Source organism: Erinaceus europaeus, chromosome 1, assembly GCF_950295315.1.
Source record: "Erinaceus europaeus chromosome 1, mEriEur2.1, whole genome shotgun sequence".
Taxonomy (NCBI): Eukaryota; Metazoa; Chordata; class Mammalia; order Eulipotyphla; family Erinaceidae; genus Erinaceus; species Erinaceus europaeus.
In genome coordinates this window covers 177,484,488-177,505,877 of record NC_080162.1, presented here as the reverse complement: position 1 = coordinate 177,505,877, position 21,390 = coordinate 177,484,488, and the positions used below count along the sequence as shown (strand labels likewise).

General features: G+C 37.9%; 1 long non-coding RNA gene across 2 annotated transcripts in view; it reads right to left on the bottom strand.

Annotated features, from left to right (window-relative positions):
* The window catches only part of LOC132540902 (uncharacterized), a 49,043-nt gene that overhangs the window by 13,969 nt on the left and 13,684 nt on the right, over positions 1-21,390 (bottom strand). Inside the window, exons 2-3 of one of the 2 annotated variants that reach the window (XR_009552072.1) lie at positions 8,748-8,820; positions 1,926-1,971 (exon numbers count right to left, since the gene is read on the bottom strand). This is a non-coding gene — a long non-coding RNA (uncharacterized LOC132540902). Of the gene's footprint in view, positions 1-1,925; positions 1,972-8,747; positions 8,821-21,390 lie in introns of those variants that run through there. The other variant, XR_009552071.1, reaches the window with a different exon arrangement.

Genomic DNA, 21,390 nt, shown 5'->3' with positions numbered 1-21,390 from the left:
TAACAAGGGCTACAAAAAAGGGAAAAAAATGGCTGCCAGGAGCAGTGGTTTCCTAGTGCAGGCACCAAGCCCCAGAAATAAGAATTGGAGGAATGTTAACTTCTTTATGTTGATTTGTGCTTTTTAATGCATCACAAAGTATTGGTGATGAAGGGCAAAACTGAAATTTTTTCTTTACATTTATTTATTTATTTATTTTCCCTTTTGCTGCCCTCCCTTGTTTTTTCATTGTTGTTGTAGTTGTTGTTATTGATGTCGTCGTTGTTAGATAGGACAGAGAGTAATGGAGAGAGAAGGGGAAAACAGAGAGGGGTAGAGAAAGATAGACACCTGCAGCCCCGCTTCACCGCCTGTGGAATGATTCCCATGCAGGAGGGGAGCCAGGGGCTGGAACCAAGATCCTTGAGCTGGTCCTTGCACTTTGTGCTACGTGTACTTAACCCCCTACGCTACCGCCGGACTCCCTGAAATTTTTTTATTAAAGAAAGAAAAGATTGGGGCAGGGTGTTGGTGCACTTCGTTGAGCCCACGTATTTCAATGTGCAAGGACCAGGGTTCAAGCCTCCAGTCCCCACCTGCAGGGGGAAAGCTTTGCAAGTGGTGAAGCAGGGCTGCAGGTGTCTCTCTGTCTCTCTCCCTCTTGATTTCTGGCTGTCTCTACCCAATAAATAGATAATAATTTTTAAAAAGAAGTTAAAAAAGGAAGGAAGGAAGAGAGAGAGAGAAAGAAAGAAAGAAAGAAAGAAAGAAAGAAAGAAAGAAAGAAGAAAGAAAGGAGCTTCCAAGAAACCATAGATATGGAGAAGTACTAAAACTGTTACCCCAAATGGACAGGGCTTTCTGGCATGGGCCTGGAGGGACAGGTGAAGAGATTGATATATTGGATGAGACAAAAAATGACTGTGTACTCTGCTTTACTTGCTGGAACAGTTTTTATAAGGAGCATTTAACATTTTGTATTAAATTTGAACAACATAAAGATGAAGATCACACACAATGCATTCCTGCTTGTCTCATCCTTCAGAACAGAGAGAACAGGCACAGACATCTTTGTAGAAATTCATGGAAAAAAATCTGTATGATGTAGAACTGCATCACTCTCCATACTATTTGTTCTGCAACTCACCTTTTAGTTTTCCTGCCAAATGCTCAAATGCCCACCCCCCCAACCACACACACAGACATACATCTTGTACCTTATAAACATGCCCTTAAAGAAAAGCATGAGATGGCATGTTTGAATAGGGCCTCGACTTCCCAGTGTTTATTCAAAGAACAATAGAGCCTTTCTCTTCCTACAAAAGTTGTGTAAAAGTGTGCAGCTTTCTGTTGCCCTTCTACATCAGTATAAAATGAGATGTAAGTACCTCAGTTTTTGAAGAGTTTTATTCATCAAGAAATAGTGGGATATATCATGTTTGCTAAACCTGCAAGGCTATTCTCTGTACTTTGGAAAGGAGCTAAGTAGGTACCATTCATTGTTCTAATCACATATAATGGAAGCCAGAATTTTTTTAATTTCTTTATTGGGAGATTAATGGTTTACAGTCAACAGTAAAATATAATAGTTTGTACATGCGTAACACTTCTCCATTTTCCATATTTCCATTCAACTGCCACTAGGTTCTCCTCTACCATCATGTGCGAGGACACAGACCCTTCCCCCTACCCGAGTCTTTTACTTTGGTGCAGTCCCCCAACTACAGTCCAAGTTCTGCTTTGTGTTTTCCCTGCTGTTCTTATTTTTCAACTTCTGTCTTTGAATGAGATTATCCCATATTCTTACTTCTCTTTCTGGCTGATCTCAGTATGATTCATTCAAGCTCCATCCAAGATGAGATGAAGAAAACAAATTCACCATTTTTAATAGCTGAGTCATATTCCATTGTGTATATATAATATACACAATATATATTGTGGTATTATATATAATACCACAACTTTCTCAGCCACACATTTGTTGTTGGACACCTGTGTTGGAAGCCAGAATATTAAAAATGATGAAACTTGACAAAAATTATAAATGTTCAGTAATACCTAAAAAGTGATGAACTTATTTCTGGAGACCATGAATTATATATCAGTTTATAAATTTTCAATGTATCTAAATGCTAAATTTACAATATTAGATGACAAGATTGGAAAAAATTTAACTTAAAACCATTTTGAGAAAGTACAAATGAGAGACTATTAAACCCTCATGCTTATTTTCATTTTAATTTGAAAGCATATGTTTTAGTATGTTTTATCAGCTTCAGAATACATTTCTGCATTTTTCCTGTCTAATTAAATACAGAGAGTGAAAGTGAACATAAAAAGTAACATATCATTTTAATGTAACATTGGGAATATAGAAGCAATAGAAAAATACTTTCCTCTTACTAAGCAGTACTTTCCAGAAAGATCTGCAGAAGCAACCTGTTCCAGGGGTAATACTAGGGCATTACCTTTTTCCTATGACGGGAAAATTTTTGGTTTTGTTTTGTATTTTAATTGAAGAACTTACAAGCTTTTACTATTATTAGTTGAAATGTGTGAACTTTGGAACTCTTTTTAGAGCTGAATGGTTTTCTTATTCAGTATGCCTGCATGCATATATGTGTATAGATAATTGCTATGTCTTGTACCAAGGATATGAACTGTGTAAAATTACTGTAGAAAGTTGTAAATGATGTATGAAATGAGAAATCTTTGCCCACTGGCAGTACATAGATAGAACAGAGATAGTGATGTGCGATCTCCTCTCTGTTATTTGTCATAGTATTCATCTTCTAGAAGGAAGAATACATCAATAAATCGGAATGTCAATCGTGCATACTAAACAATAGATTGTATTTCTCCTTTTTAAATTCTCATCCCTTTTGAGAAGGCAAGTCTACAAAAACTTTTGTATCTGAAGTATAAAGTATTAGTATAGCATCTGGAACCTGGTGGTTGACAAGAGAGTTAACATACAAAGCCAAACAAATTGTTCACCAACCATGGACCTAAGGGCTGGAATAGTGCAAATAAAGAGTTGGGGGTTGTGACCTGGAGCTCCACTTCCTCAGAGCCCTTCCCCACTAGGGAAAGAGAGAGGCAGGCTGGGAGTATGGATCGACCTATCAACACCCATGTTCAGCAGGGAAGCAATTACAGACGCCAGACCTTCAACCTTCTGCATCCCACAATGATCTTGGGTGCATACTCCCAGAGGGTTAAAGAATAGGAAAGCTATCAGGGGAGGAGATAGGATACGGAGTTCTGGTGGTGGGAATTGTGTGAAGCTGTACCCCTCTTATCCTATGGTTTTGTCAATGTTTCCTTTTTATAAATAAAAGATTTAAAAAAAATAAAAAGTATAAGTATATTGCTCTTTTATTAATGATTAAAATTACCCATCCCCAAAACACTGAATACAAAAATTGCAAATAACCTTATGGAAATGTCCCACTCAGTGTTAATGAATTTCGAGCACTATCATACAAAATAAACATTTTTGTGAGGATAGCTGTAGGAGACTTTATACATAAGATCAAACATACAGACATTTAGAATCGTCTCAGGAAAAAAAAACCTAACTTTTGGTGGGGTTGGGTGGTGGTGAACGTTGATTAAGTGTACCTACTGCAACATTTTTGTTAGCATCTTGACATTTGAAAAAGTTCAGATTCCACTCTGCCATTGAGGGTTGGAAACAGGTGGAAGCAGCACCTTCTTTCAAACTGGTTTTAATATTAAACTCTTGTGTCTGGCTTCTCAATCTCTGTAACCAATCCCCAAGTCAAATATTTAATCCAATATCAAAATGTATGCATATTCAATGCTATCTTGTCATAAAAATACTCCAGGGTGGAAAAAAAAAAACCCTGAAAATTGGAATAACAGCAAAATAGAAGAATTCACAAGCCGGTATACAGTTGTAGACTACAGAGTTTAGGTTTTGAAATTAAAATAAGCAGAACAAGTAAATAAAGTCTTTACCTACTGGCAAAATAAGATCAGCATGATCAAGTTATTAAAAATAAAGTCAATGCAGAATGACAGTTCACTGGGTAGAGTATCCATACTACCACATGCATGACACATACTGAGCCTTATACCACATGGAAGGTGCTATGGCAAAGGAAGAAGCTCCATGCTGTGGTGTCTCTCCACCTTCTGTATCTTTCTATATACACACTCAAATATATACTCATTTGAATGAAAAAAGTGGCTCAAAGTTACGAATCCTGAATGTCAAAGTTCCACCAAAAAAGAAAAATAAATTCAATGAAAATATAAACCAAGGTGTCTTTTTGAACTTTAATAAGTTCACAATTTACAGTGTAGAATTTGAATTATACGAGGCGATATTTTTCAATGACACTTGAACTTCATTCTTTCTTTACACAGAATAAAGTTTAAACATTCATACATCAACTCTCCCAAATATGAATGTGTTCTTTCATGTGACAGATACAATTCCATCTGAAAATCAAATATTATGCTCTGGCATCTGGTACATTTTTACAGTATGCTATTGATGATTCTTTCTGAATATTATGAATCAAATATTTGTTCATCAACTGAGTCCATTTCCTCTTGGAATCATAACTAATTTTTTATTTTGCTTGATGAAATTAAAAGTAAAATGTCTGGCTATATTTCCCATCGATACACTGCATAGATGAATGTATTCAACTTTCCCTGTGAGTCATGTACTAAGACTCATCATATTACCACTGTATGAATAAAATCAAAGGGGTATAAGACAGAACAGTACCTGTGGGCTGAAGAGACAGCTCACTGGTAAAGCACATGACTTTCCATGCATGTGACCCACATTCAAGTTTCAGCACCACATGGAAAGTTCTCTAGTATCATAGCAAGTACCAGTGCTATACTATCACTCCCTTTTTCTGTCTCTGTGTGTGTCTCTCTAACAAAATGAAAATTTGGCCCATAGTGTTGAAGTAAGGCATTAGCATGGCCTAAGTTCCACAAAAAAAAAAAAGTGAAGAAAAACAGTACTTGTTCTTTGGTTTATTTTCAAAGTAGGACATAAATATTGTCCCTTTACACCAAACACATAAACAACAGAAAGGAATTTAATCTCTTCAATTTTTTAAAAAATATTTTATTAATTTATTATTTATCTGGTAAAGACAAAGATAAATCTGTATGTGGGGGTAGGGAGGGAAAAAGAGAGACATACCTACAGCCCTGCTTAACTGCTTATGATGTTTTCTCCCCCTTGCAGGTAGGAACATAGGCTTGAACCCAGTGTCTTTGTACACTGTCATGTGCACTCAAATGAGTCCACCACCACCCAGCCCCTAGGCTCTTAGATTGTATAAGAAAAAAAAATGTTGACCCAATTTTCCTACATATAACTTATATAGAGATATTTTCCCAGACCTTTAAGGTTTATTTACAGAAAGTTTTCTGTTGCTGTTGTTGTTCCTTTACTACATGTTCTCTTTCTCTTCATCCCATTGCACTTGTCCAAATTTGGTTAGTGTTGTTTTTGGCAATAAAAGGCTACAACTATTCACTCAGTTCCTGTCCTTTGAATCTCATTTTCATTAGCTTATAGGAAATGTCTGAGTTTCTGTATTTTTCTTTTTCAGTATCAGTATGCTAGACTGGAACTGGAACCACCATATCATCAAGTGACTGCTTTCTAGTTCCTTTTTCAGATATTTTTCTTAGCTTTTTACAGTTTGTGTAATAAAGAGCACAATTGCGTAGAAAAATATGGAAGTATCTGCTGAGAGTGTACCATTAAGAAAATATTTGCTCAGGTCCATAAATCACATCATTATCCATATCATCCATACAAAGGTGTTACCAAATAGAGTCATCAACCATATATTTTGTTTCTAACAAGTAAAACATCCCTACTCTGCCGACTCCCCAATTGCCAACACAGAAATGCTGGGGTTAATTTACATGAGAAACAAGATAGGAAAACAGGGCCCATTTGTGATAATTTATTTGAGTCTATGGGTTAAAATAATTGGTGAAAATCACTGTGGCGTGATTGTACTGCTCTCATATAAAGGTTAATTATTCAGAAATGATGATTGTAGTAGTGTCATCAGATTACAGCTTTTAAAATTTCTCTTCATGTATATATATGCATATCAAAATCTGAGTAGAACTTTATGCATTTCATAGCACAACCATATGCACAACCATAGACTGGGTATCTTCCATATTAGGAAACAATTTCGGGGACTTCAGCTGACTCAATTAAACTGAAATATTTAACCCTACACAGTGTGTATGTATGGAAGTCAACTATAAGTCAAATGGCATCATAAATATCCTTTCATCTTATTTCCATCAATAATAATTGTCTTGGTAAAAATTTCACATATCCACTTTAATTAGAGGACCAGAAATATCAGCTGCTTTTACTGATTCAAAGCATATATCTGTTCTTCCACCATTCAATTCCATTCTTTCTGATAGTTGTACTTGCTGCTAATTATTTCCCTGCTACTTCTCTGAAAATATTTACTTAGTTAATATCTAATTGTTTAGTGGATACCATTTTAATCCATTTGATAATATTTTTTCAAATTTCCTTGTGTAGAATTAGTGGTTTACAGTCAACAGTAAAATACAAATACAATAGTTTGTGCATGCATAACATTTCCCAATTTTCCACATAGCAATACAGTCCCCACTAGGTCCTCCTCTGATATAATGTTCCAGGACCTGAACTCTCCACCCAACCCCCAGAGTCTTTTACTTTGTTGCAATACCCCAAGAATCTAAATTTGATACCAGAGTTAATTTGCATTAGAGCTACATTTTACTTCATTTTATTTTTATTAGTGATTTAATATCAGTTTATAGGATCACTATAGTTCCACACCACTCCCATCACCAAGTTCTGTGCCCATGCTCCTTCTATGATAACCACCATAATCTTCACAAAGTCTTGGGGTCAGGTTGGCTAAGAAGATGTATATTTTGTGTCAATTAAATAACTCCCTTAGATGGTGTGCTACTTTGCCATGTGAATGAATAACTTAGTTTCAAGCCTACATGGGGGAAGCTTCACCAGCTGTGAAGCAGTGCTGTAGATGGCTCTCTTTCCCTCTCCTTCTCTATCTCCTCTTTCCCTTTCAATATACCTCAGTCCTATCAAAATAAAAGAAAGCTGTAGATATGTCAGACAAGCACTGAGTCCTAGCCATAACACTGGTGTGTGTGTGTGTGTGTGTGTGTGTGTGTCTTATATCAGACTTATAATTACACCTAAAAATTCCAAATACATGTATTGACTACAAAGGAACATAATCCTGGGTCACAGAAAATATGCCTAGCATATATAGGTACTGTTTGATGCATCTAGATTTTTAACACAAAGTTTATATATAATATAACAAATGATATAAAGAAAATTATGACAATTATACCTCTGTCTGTTAAGATGAGCTCAAAATGAGGGTTAGGCCTAAGATAAAGGACAGTCAGTATCAGATATTTTAGCTGCAGAAAAAAATATTGGAAATTGAGGTATGAATGGATATCATGGCTCAAATGTAAATACCTAGTGAGAAAACACCTGAGTCCCACACAAAAATGATAACAGAAAAAGGGATGCCTACAACAACCTTTCTACAAGTCTTTCCAAGCACACTCTGATTCCTTCTGACAAATAAAACTTCTAAATTAATGATATAAATGAAATATATTTTTCCAGAATTGGTCTGTAAGACAGTATTGTAAACACAGGTATTTTGAATCTCAGGTGCTAGGAAATATCAGGTATGATTATAGGTCTGATATAAAAATGGTCAATATATGTTCCTCAAGATGTGTCTTTTTTTAAAAAGATTTGTTTTAATTTTTTAAATTGTTCAACAATTTGTTTGGCTTTGTATGTTAACTCTCTTTTCAGCCACCAGGTTCCAGACGCCAGCATGATGCCAACCAGACTTTGTTGGACAGACAACCCCACCAATGTGTCCTGGAGCTCCACTTCCCCCAGAGACCCACCCTACTAGAGAAAGAGAGAGGTAGACTTGGAGTATGGACCAACCAGTCAATGCCCATGTTCAGCAGGGAAGCAATTACAGAAGCCAGACCTTCCACCTTCTGCAACCCACAATGACCTTGGGTCCCTACTCCCAGAGGGATAAAGAATGGGAAAATTATCAGGGGAGGGGATGGGATATGGAGATCTGGTGGTGGGAATTGTGTGGAGTTTTACCCCTCCTATCCTATAGTTTTGTTAATGTCTCCTTTTAAAAATTATTTATTTATTTATTAAAATATTTTTTATTCCCTTTTGTTGCCCTTGTTGTTTTATTATTGTAGTTACTATTTTTATTGTTACTGATGTTGTTGTTGGATAGGACAGAGAGAAATGGAAAGAGGAGGGGAAGACAGAGAGGGGGAGAGAAAGAGAGACACCTGCAGACTTGCTTTATAGCTTGTGAAGCAACTTCCCTGCAGGTGGGGAGCCAGAGCTCAAACCAGGATCCTTACCCCATCCTTGTGCTTTGCACCACCTACACTTAACCCGCTGAGCTACTGCCAAACTCCCAAGATGTGTCTTTTAAGATATGTAACTTTTACCCATATCCTTATCTATCTACTCTGCCCTCCAGCCACATTCCTGATCCAACTTTTATTTTATTTTATTTTATTTTATTTTATTTTATTTTATTTTATTTTTGAGTGGGAAAGGGAATGATACCAAAGCACTACTCAGTCACCCTGGAATTCCACTTACCTCTGTCCCTGCTATCATACATGCATCTTACCTTATGAGTCACCATCTTGGACCCTGCTTAAATAGTTGATGTTCTACCATCAGTTAAGAAATACTTTCTCTGGCTGAAAGAAATCAAAAGCACACACACACAAAATCTCTGATGAACATAGACGCTAAGATACTGAACAAAATTTAGCCAACCCAATACAGCAGCATATTCAAAAGACTGTACATCAAGACCACGTGGTATTTCTCCCAGGATGCAAGCCTCATTTGTTATATATATGTATATTTGACATGTTGACATATATCAATAAATGTGATCCACCATATCAATAAAAGAAAAACCAAAAGCCACATGATTATTTCAATAGGTTCAGAGATCATTTTTGACAAAAATTCAACATCACTTTAAGATAAAAATGCTACAAAAAAGACCTTTAGTCAAAGCATTTAACGTTTCAAAATTATAAAATGATAGGATTATGACACTGGATTAAATGTTAAAGCATTTCTAAAAGTAACTTTTTTTTTTCTTCAAATACTAAGATGCCTACAACCTTAGACCAGACCCATCTGGTCCTCTTGGTATCTATGATATAGTTATAAGTAGATAATATTAAATGACATAAATCATGCTGAAGTCAAGTGTAGTATGGCAAATCCTAACCATGGGATTTTCAAAGTACACCAAGCCCCCAAGTAACTTGATTATAGTAATAACTATTGCCTTCTCAAACTCTAATACTGCAAAGACCCTTCTCCATTCTCCTTAAAGTCTTTACAGTCCTGCAGTCTAGGACTTTGCTTGCTTTTTTTATTCATTTATTTGTTTAATTATGGTCTACAAGTTCATTGGATAAAAGGGGTTCAATACCACACAATTCCCACCACCGGAGTTCTGCATCCCATCCTCTTCATTGCAAGCTTTACCATTCTTTATCCTTCTTAGAGTATGGACCCAGAATCATTATGGGGTGCAGAACATGGAAGGTCTAGCTTCTCTAATTGCTTCTCTGCTGGACCTGGACATTAGCAGATCGATTCATACTCCCACCCTGTTTCTATCTTTCTCTAGTAGGGCAGGACTCTGGAGAAGTGGGGTTCCAGGACACATAGATGAGTTCATCTGTCTAGTCATGTTGACGTCATGGTAGCATCTGCAACGTAGTGGCTGAACAGTGTTAAGATATAACACAGAACAAATTGTTTACTAAATATTAATGTAAAGGTAAGAATATAGCAGATGAGATTTGGGGTCTTCATTTTGGAAAAAGCTGAAAAGTCTATTTTAGATATATTCCAAGGGGGACATGACTTTACTAATTTTTAGCCCAACAGCTAACTTACAGGTGGGCAAAGGTAAAGGTATTGTCTGAGGATATGTTGTCAGAGTTGGAAATAAGACTAGAAAGCTGGATTGAGGAAGAGAGTAGCTCCTAAATATAAGGAAAGTATATAAATACTTGTAACTGTAAACCCCATCAATCCAACATAGGGCCCATGTCTATTCATATCCAGCTCAGGAGCCTGTGTAACCTTTGTATCCCTGTAGGTCTGAGCTCACATTCTGTGATCATAGCTAGGAATACTCTAGGCTGCACCCTTTACAGGACTGGTCCTGAAATGGATGCAGCCTGCAGTGTTCCTTGGCTATGGCCATAAACTGCTAACTCAGACCAATAGGGACTCAGATGTTACACTGGCTCCTCTGCTAAATGTATATATATATATATACTGGGTCAAATGGATGGAGTAAACAGCTAATTTTATTCATAGTTTTTTTTTAAATAAAGAATGAGAGCTACTCTCTACCCTAATCCAATTTTCTAGCCCTTTTCTCTACTTTGACATTTTCTTCTCAGACAATATTTTTGTCCAACTCCATGTAAGCTATCAAACTCATGCAAAACTACAACAGTTGTGGACCCCTAAGAACACGCCTGAAATGGACTTCCTAGCTTCTTTCTACCCTAAATTCCCTATTCTCATCTGCTCTGTTACTACTTTTTGTTTTCTGTTCATTAATTATTTTGTTCAGCTTTATATCTTGCCGTCTTAAGGTGTTTGTCTTTCTCCCTTCCTATTTGCTTCTTTTCTCACACTTTCTGTCCTTTCAAATATAAGGAAAATAAATAAATTAATTAATTAAATAGAGTGTAATACAGTCATCTTTGGGGTTGCCTGTCCATGGCCCTTAAGGACCACATAACCTCATTTGTGTTAGGAAAAATGTTTTCTTACAAATCAGAAAATAATAATGATAATAATAATAGACAGTCAACAATGTGGTGTTGGAGATATTCTGTCCCACTCTACCGTTCCCCAAGTTCTTTTTCACCCCACCTTTAAAATATTTCCAGGTCTTTTCTACCTACTGTTTTGGAGGTCAAAGAGGTTTACTCTGTGTGCTTTCAAAATGAGTTCTTATTGTTTTCAGGAGTAGAGATAGGGGCTGGAAATTCCAGGGCCACCTAGAAATGAGGAGTCCTTTTAATTCTTTCCTGAAAATGACCATTTCTAAACTTTACAAGTCCATTTTATTCATTTTTATAAGTGTCCATTTCCAGCCAGCCAGGCTTCTCACTCATGAGTCACCTATTGTTCTCCCAGGTGTCTTGGTGGTGTTGGAAACACTAGTTTCTAGGCCCTCAGGCTGGGTAAATCACCTTCCATTGTTGCTCAGATGTGGAGGTTGGAAGCCCATTTCCAACCCTGTAGGCTGTTGTCTTTCTCTGTTAATAGTCATCTCCCTTATTTCTACAATTCTTATAAAGGGTAGAAAATAACTAAGAACTGTATACAAAACTCATTCATACAAAAAGGAAATCCTTTGTGGAATTTGTAAATCGAATATGAAAAAAATAATCATGGTATTTTTCTAAACAAGTGCAAATTAAAACAGAAACAAGTAAAATCAAGCAAATATTCATTTTATTTTGACCAAGTGCTACTGTGACTGATATTCTCAGATACTGTTTAAATGGACAGGAGTTATCTAGGAAATAAAACACTAGAAATATCTTTGGAAAGTATAAAACAGGTGGTCCAGGAGGTGGTGCAGTGATAAAGCTTTGGACTCTCAAGCATGAGATCAATCCCGGGCAGCACATGTGCCAGAGTGATGTCTGATTCTTTCTCTCTCCTTCTGTCTTTCTCATAAATAAATAAAATATTAAATAAATAAATGAATATAAAAAAGCAAAAATTTTTGATCTAAAGTAAAACATTTCTTAAAACATTAAGCATGCAAAGCTGGAAAATGTACAGAGTAGCACAGTAGATTTGCATACCTGAGGCCCCAAATTCAATCCTTTGCACTAACACCTGCCAGAGTTGAGCAGTCCTCTTGTCTCCCTCTGTAACACTCTCATGAAAATAAATAAACTAAACCATACCAAAAAGAAAAGTGGGGAGACATTTCTCAATGTTCTTTTATTCTAAAATGAGGTACAATATTTAGAGAAAAACTTAAAATCTAAGAATAATAAAAAAGGATCAATAACCAACTATAGCCCTATATTCAAAATCAACCACAGATAAACTTCTATGGAAAGTCCCTTGAATGTTTGTCCATATGCAGAATTCTATATCATTTGGGTGTGTGTTTGTGTGTGTGTGTGTGTGTGTGTAATACAGTTTTGTTTATTGTTTTTATTTTCAAATCATTAAAGGTGTTGGCAAGAATATTAGTTATGTAATCTTCTAGTACATCCCCATGCTATGATTCATCTCATTCTTTTTTTTTTTTTTTTGCCTCCAGGGTTATCACTGGGGGTCAGTGCCTGCAGCACAAATCCACTGCTCCTGGGGACTATTTCCCCCCTTTTTTTGTTGCCCTTGTTTTTTTTGGTTTTTTTGTTTGTTTGTTTTTATCGTTGTTGTGGTTATTATTGTTGTTGTTATTGATGTCATCGTTGCTGGATAGGACACAGAGAAATGGAGAGAGAAGGGGAAGACACTGAGAGGGAGAGAAAGACACCTGCACACTTGATTCACAGCTTGTGAGGCGAACCCTATACAGGTGGGGAGCCAGGGCCTCGAACCTGGATCCTTAGGCCGGTCCTTGCGCTTTGAGCCATGCGCGCTTAACCCACTGCGCTACCGCCGGACTCCCTCATCTCATTATTTCTGTATTAGACACTGGGGTGATATTCACATTTATATTATTTAATTTGAAATGCTTGTATAATAGCAAAAGTTTGAAAACAATCTAAGTTAAATAGCTATGAACAAGTATGAGTGGGTAAAATAAGCTGCATCTAGCTACAAAAATTGAAGCTGCAGTACTTTGGAGGGGAGTGGCTTATGATACAGCATCCATTCATAATATTGCAACTAAGTATCCATCTCCACTAGGAAACGTTGTAGGGTGCATTAAATTGAACCAGTATTAAATGTTTCTCTTTTTTTTTGCCTCCAGGATTATTGCTGGGGCTCACCCAGTGCCTGCACCATGAATCCACAATTCCTGGAGGCCATTTTTCCCCCTTTTTGTTGCCCTTGTTGTTGTAGTCTCATTGTGGTTATTGTTATTGTTGATGTAATTGGATAGGACAGAGAGACATGGGGAGTGGAGGGGAAGACAGAAAGGGGGAGAGAAAGACACCTGCAGACCTTCTTCACTACCTGTGAAGCGACTCCCCTGCAGGTGGGGAGCCAGGGGCTTGAACTGGTATCCTTACGCCAGTCCTTGCGCTTTGCGCCACGTGCCCTTAACCCACTGCGCTACCGCCGGACCCATACTTCTTCAACTTCCTTTTAATAAGTAAGAATTCCAGTTTTTGTTCTCATTCTGTACCTCCATTTGTGCAGTGTCTTTTTCCCTTATGTACTCTGGGCACTAGGCTTATGTTAATTATATCATTCTATGTATCAATTTGTTAATGAGGGAGTCCGGTGATGGCGCAGCGGGTTAAGCACACTTGGCACAAAGCACAAGGACCGGCAGAAGGGTGCCAGTTCAAGCCCCCAGCTCCCTATCTGTAGGGGAGTCGCTTCACAGGCGGTGAAGCCAGTCTGCAGGTGTCTCTCTTTCTCTCCCCTTCTCTCTCCATTTCTCTCTGTCCTATCCAACAACGACATTAGTAAGAACTACAACAATAAAATAACAAAACGGAATAAATAAATATTTAAGTTTGTTAATGAAAAGATTAGATCCTTAGAGCTTGCCCAAGTTCTTCCCATTTTTTTTCTTCCAGTTCCTATCTTACTTTCATTTGCTAATATATAGATATGCTTTAATCTTAATCTTAATATTTGGAATTAGGAACTCATAAATTGTAGAAGATTTAGAACACATTCCTCTTCAAGTCTAATTTAGGCTACATTTAGAGAGCAACAGTTCAAAGCATGGAAGTCAGCACTGCTGATCTACCTACTGGACTCTTTTCATTGCATACAGATATTAGAGCAGAACTCCAGAACCAGCTTTTCAGTCAAATGCCACCTATGATAACAGAAATGCTCTTAATATTAAAATGTTCTTTGTAACACAAAGTAAAACTTGGATTGGTTGGGTGTGTTGACCTAGGCCAAGGATTCTGAGGACAGGAGAACAGGGTGGAGGGAGGGGGAGCTTTCAGGTCCTGGTGTATGATAGTGGTCAAGGATTACCTAAACTGGGGTGAGAATGTTTTTCAGATATCTGTCATGGCAAGATGGGAAATTGTACCCCTGTTCGAACAACTGTACTGTAAATCATTAACCTCTCAATAAAAAAAATTGTAATAAATAAAAATAAATGCTCTTGGGGGTCCAAGGAGATAGCGGAGATAGTGTCATGGTTATGCAAAAGGATTTTCATGCCTGAGGTTTTGAAGTCCCAGGTTCAAGTTCAGTCACCAGTACCACCTATAAGCCAGTGCTGAGTAATGCTCCGGTTAAAAAGAAATTAAAAATATTCAAAAATAAGACTGGGGGAGATAGCATAATTGTTATGCAAAAAGACTTTGAGGCTGGAGGCTCAAGAGACACAGGTTCAATCCCATACACAGTCATAAATTAGAGCTTAGAAAAACTCAGTGGAAAAAAAAAAAGGTTTTTTTTTTCTTTTTTCTTTTTTTTTTTTTTTTTTACCAGACCACTGCTCAACTCTGCTGACAGTAGTTCAAGGGATTGAACCTGGGATTTCATAGCCTCAGGCATAAGGGTCTCTTTGCATAACCATTATGCTATCTACACCCCCCCACACACACACAAAGAATTGAATGTGAAGAAAATTTATTAAATATGGCATTTGGACTCTGATAGCTGTAGTTAACATGATGACTATTTTCTGTCACTAGTAGTTAGAAAGTCCTATGTAATGATATGCAAGGCAAAGCTAAATGAGACATCTAAATTCATTGTTCATTGGATGGATTTCATTCATGAATGAGATATGGAAGACTTAGGTGTATTCATCCTTTCTCTTTTGTCTGTTTCATCCAAGTGTCTAGCAGAGTGATTATGCTTTGTTCTCTATAGCAATGTCAGACATTAAGCCACTGATAGTATGGTCTATTTACATAATCATTGCTTTGCCTGATCTATCTTCTTTCTACCTCGAGACCCATCCTGCCTGCAGGGTAACATTAATCCCACTGGCTAAAACCCTTGCAACAGTTGCTAAGGAAGCTTCCACCTTCCCAGCATGCTTTTGGCTTTCTCCACCCCCTTTCCTAGCCATTTCTGTTTCGACTTGCCACTTCCAGTTTTATCCTATAAAAGCCACTTCTGTTTCTGATTTCTCTCTCTTCTGCAACCAGACCTAGAGGAGGGCAGGTGTGCAGAGGGAGACGGACCGGCCATTGCAGTTTTTGGCTCCACATGGCTTAACCCGCTGCACTCACCCCAACTCTGGTGCCCTGCACAAATAAAGATTTGTATTGCTACCTACATGAGCTTGGTTCCTGGATCATCTCTCCCACCTGGGACGCTAGGCTGGCACAGCTACACCTGTGCCCAAGTCATTCTGATCAACTAGGCTTATTCGGACTGTGTTATACAATCCATCAAAGCATTTATATTTTGCTTGTAACTGTCAACAAGGAGAGTACCTTGTGGTCATAGACCAGGGCACAAGTCACCCAAGTAAGGACAGGGAAAAGATGGGATATTCCTGTTAGCGCTATAGAGAAAGAATTTTGCCTTGTCTTATTGGAAGAATAAATATCATCAAAATGAATATTCTCCCCAGAGCCATATACAAATTTAATGCAATAACCATCAAAGTTACACCAAGCTTCTTTAAGAGAATAGAACAAACACTACAATCATTTATCTGGAACATGAAAACACCTAGAATTGCCAAAACCATCTTGAGGAAAAGAAACAAAAATGGAGGCATCACACTCCCAGACCTTAAACTATATTATAAAGTGTTGGTATGCATGAGACCCCTTCTGTTTCATTTGGTTTAAATCCCCCCTGCTTAACACTATTCTATTTACATAACCACTTCATTCTATTTATATAACCGCTGTTAACAAGCACCTCCCTCCAGGGCATTGGTTCAATCCCCACTGTTTCATGATATGTTTTTGCTCCACCCCCCCTCCTTGTCACACCCTGATCCTCTCCTTGTCACACTCTGATTGTCACCAGTCACTTTTCTCTCCACCCTCTCTATGTCACACCCTGTTTCCACCCTACTTGGCAAGTATATATAAAGACAGCATTGTGAGTTTTAGAGTACTGTACTTTGAGTTTAACTTAGCTCGTCTTAGATTATGCTGCGTCCTGCATGAATAAAGAGATACTGCCTACAACCCAGCCATGAGTCCCGGGTCATCTGTTACCCGCCCGTGAAGCCAGCCCGGAGAAAACAACATAACCCTTCGAAAACGACAATAAAGCCATCATCATCAAAGCAGCATGGTACTGGAACAAAAATAGGCACACAGACCAGTGGAATAGAATTGAAAGCCCAGAAATAAATTCCCACACCTACGGACATCTAATCTTTGATAAGGGGGCCCAAAGGATTAAATAGAAAAAGGAGGCTCTCTTCAATAAATGGTGCTGGGAAAACTGGGTTGTAACATGCAGAAGAATGAAATTGAACCACCTTATCTCACCAGAAACAAAAATCAACTCGAAATGGATCAAAGACCTGGATGTCAAACCAGAAATAATCAAATACTTAGAGGAAAACATTGGTAAAACAGTTTCCCACCTACACCTCAAGGACATCTTTGATGAATCAAACCCAATTGCAAGGAAGACTGAAGCAGAAAAAAGCCAATGGGACTACATCAAATTGAAAAGCTTCTGCACAACCAAAGAAACTATTAAACAAACAAAGAGACCCCTCACAGAATGGGAGAATATCTTCACATGCCATATATCAGACTAGAAACTAATCACCAAAATATATAAAGAGCTCAGCAACCTTAGCACCAAAAAGGAAATGACCCCATCCAAAAATGGGCAGAGGATATGAACAAAACATTCACTACAGAGGAGAACCAAAAGGCTAACAAACATATGAAAAGCTGCTCTAGGTCACTGATTGTCAGAGAAATGCAAATTAAGACAACACTGAGATACCACCTCACTCCTGTAAGAATGGCATACATCAAAAAGGACAGCAGCAACAAATGCTGGAGAGGTTGTGGGGACAGAGGAACCCTTTTACATTGCTGGTGGGAATGTAAATTGGTACAGCTTCTGTGGAGAGCAGTCTGGAAAACTCTCAGAAGGCTAGACATGGAGTCCTCTCCTGGGGTTATACCCCAAGGACTCCATAACACCCAACCAAAAAGAGGTGTGTACTCCTATGTTCATAGCAGCACAATTTATAATAGCTAAAACCTGGAAGCAACCCAGGTGCCCAACAACAGATGAGTGGCTGAGAAAGCTGTGGTATATATACACAATGGAATACTATGCAGCTATCAAGAACAATGAACCCACCTTCTCTGACCCATCTCGGACAGAGCTAGAAGGAATTATGTTAAGTGAGCTAAGTCAGAAAGATAAAGATGAGTATGGGATGATCCCACTCAACAACAGAAGTTGACTAAGAAGATCTGAAAGGGAAACTAAAAGCAGGACCTGACCAAATTGTAAGTAGGGCACCAAAGTAAAAGCCCTGTGGTGAGGGGTAGACATGCAGCTTCCTGGGCCAGTGGGGGGTGGGAGTGGGTGGGAGGTATGGGTCACAGTCTTTTGGTGGTGGGAATGGTGTTTATGTACACTTCTAGTAAAATGTAGTCATATAAATCACTAGTTAATTAATATGAGAGGGGGAAAATTAATTGTATGTCTCGAAGTTTTTCAAAACACAGACTGAATCTTTTTAATATATAGGCTGTGTATTTGATATGCAGACTCTCTCAAGAGCCTAGACCAAGTAGATCAGAAGCAACCAATAGCACAGCTATATACAAGATACTGGGTACTCTACAGCAAACCCTAACAAAAGGACTTTTCAAAGTTAACCCAATTAACAAATAATGTGATGATAACATTAACTATCGATTGCCTTTTGGAACCCTAAGACAGCAGGAACCTCACATCTCCACTATAGAGCCCCTACTTCCCCCAGTCCTGGAACCCTTGGATAGGACCCACTTTCCCGTATGCCTCTCCCAATCCATATCAAATAATATTGCATCTGCCTATCACAACCTAATCAACGCAACGATGGCCACCTCAACATGCTTCACTTAAGACTGTGTCCAGAGACTTCACATGTGGAATGACAACCCTTCAGCTTCATTACTCCAGTGAGACCTTTCCTTTCATAGTATACTCTAATTTCATCTCAGGTGGTTAATTTTCTAACAAAGTCCCAAAACCTAGATATACATCAGTTTCTGTGAGAGAGAGCATATGTTCACAGGTATCCATAAACTACTGCAAAATATATACCTGAAAGCAGAAGTACACTAGAGTTTGCAGTGAGTATCCCCCTAACACTTCCTCTCCACTATTCCAAGCTTTGGGTCCATGACTGCTCAACAATTTCTTTGGCTTTGTATGTTAACTCTCTTTTCAGCCACCAGGTTCCAGATGCCATCAGGATGCCGGCCAGTCTTCCCTGGACTGAAGACCCCACCAATATGTCCTGGAGCTCCGCTTCCCTAGAGACCCACCCTACTAGGGAAAGAGAGAGGCAGACTGGGAGTATGGACCAACCAGTCAATGCCCATGTTCAGCGGGGAAACAATTACAGAAGTCAGACCTTCTACCTTCTATAACCCACAATGACCCTGGGTCCATGCTCCTAGAGGGATAGAGAGTGGGAAAGCTATCAGGGGAGGGGATGGGATACGGAGATTGGGTGGTGGGAATTGTGTGGAGTTGTACCCCTCCTACCCTATGGTTTTGTTAATTAATCCTTTCTTAAATAAAAAAAAGTAAAAATAAATTTAAAAAAAAAAGAATTTTGCCTTGTCTTTTCTAAAATTACATTTGGCACTGCCCCTGCCTAGCAGACCTAGAAAGAAAGCAAAACTGTAACAGTAATAGTAACAGTATTAGTTATAGTAATTAATAGTAATCATATTTAGTGTGTATAACAGCATAAATATTATGTTTGTTGGAATTTTTTGAAATTTATAAAGGATTTCACTGTTATATGATTGTTATGTAAGCCAGGCAAGCCAGTTTATAAATGCATATTATTGTTCTTTCAGGAAAATAAATAGTATCTTCACTTAAGTGCTAGGGAAGAAAACACAATTTATTTTCCTAAAAAATGGCAACGAGTCAAAATGAAAGATTTTGTTGTTGTTTTGTTTTGTTTCCTCAATTCAGGAAAAGAGTAGGAGAGAGAGAGAAAGACTTGAAATCACTGACAAATGCAGAGTTTTCAATGGCATGAGAAAAGCATGATATTCATAGTTGTTCACAACATAAATTAAGCCTGACTTTACACTCAAATTAGTGGAAATTAATATCCATGGAATTAATATCTTCCCCATTTCTTTTAACACAATACTTTTGGTCACTAAATGTTTGGTTTTAAGTGTTGTTTGCCTTTGCTTTTGTTTTTACCAAAGAATTATTCTCTATGGTAACTAAATGGGAAGTACAGAGGACTTAAAGTGGGACCTCACACATTAGTCTTGTATACTGACACTCAGTGTATCCTCACTTCTGAACTGAAAATATTGAAATGATGAGACAGTATCTTACTCAACATCATAGCCACAGTGTAGCTCAAAAATGTAAAGTCCATGTCAGTAATGGAAAAATTTACTTTGTTTTTTTATGCGTTATTTCCAACACACATAAAGGTAGTTGTTAAAAGTGATGTTTAGAAACCCAACAAATTCATATAATCAAATATTCTAAATTGTATCTTTTTTTTACAGTTCTTTCTCTCAGGTTTGAGTCTCAAATGAATTCTCAGACTGAAATAACAACTTTGATTTGAAATACTGTAATATATCCCCAAAAAACAACAACAACAAAACCTCTTTAATAGAAAACTAATATATACTTAGAGACATTCAAGTGTGTGTGTGTGTGTGTGTGTGTGTGTGTGTGTGTGTGTGTGTGTGTGTGTGTGTGTGTGTGTTGGGAGGGGGGTGTTGGTTCCTCATTCACGTATGATTTCACCTTTCCTGGATCAACTGTTTCATTTCAGATTGAGAAAGAGGAAGAAACACCACAGCACCAGAACTTCCCTCAGTGCCATGGCACTTTCATGTGATGATAGGGATTGAACCCAGGCTGTCATATGGCAGGGTAGGTACCTTACTGGGTTAGCTATCTTCAGGCTCCGAAAGTATTCTATAGATTAATAGTAATAGATAATGATTATTAAAAACTTACACAATAACAGTTCATATGCTATTTCAGTTACTTAAAAGTCATCTATGGTGGCTGACTGATGGTGCACCTGGTTGGATGTATATTACAATGTGCAAGGACCAGAGTTCCAGCCCTTAGTCCCCAACTGGAGGGGGAAGGCTTTGCAAGTGGTGAAGCAGTGCTGTAGGTATCTCTCTGTCTCCTTCTCTTATCATCCCCTTCCCTCTTGATTTTTGGTTGTCTCTACACAATAAATAAGGATAATAATTTTAAAATGTTTAAAAATCATCTCTTAAGATATCTCCTATTTCATAAAAATCTACTTGGTTTATAGAAAAAAGAAGTAGGAGAAGGAGAAAGGAAAAAAGGAGAAGGAGACGAAAGAAGAAGGAGAAGAGGAAAGGGGCTGGGTGGTGGCACACCTGGCTGAGCACACATAATCACAGTGTACAAAGACCTGGGTTCAAGCCCCCTGTTCCTACCTGCAGTGGAGAAGTTTCACAAGCAATGAATCAGTGCTACAGGCCTCTCTCTCTCTCTCTCTCTCTCTCTCTTTCTCCCTCCCTCCCTCCCTCCCTTCTTCCCTCTTAATTTCTCTCTGTCTCTATCCAAAATAAAAAATCAGAAAACAAAAAAACCTAGGTCTGGAGAGGTCAATAACTTGTAAAGGGTCAAAACACAGTGTCAACTGGAGCTTGAATTCTAACCCCCTTTTCTTTTTTAATTTTATTATTTACTGGCTATTGAATAAGAAATAGAGTAACAAGATATAAAAGGAAGATAGGAAGGGAAAGAGAGACATCTCAGCACTGCTTCACAGCTCATAAAATTTTCCCCCTACAGGAAGGATCTGGGGGCTTGAACCCAGGTACTTTCTCATGGTAATATGTAAACTTAACCAGGCTCACCATAACCTGGCCAATTTTAACATTATTTTTAAAAAA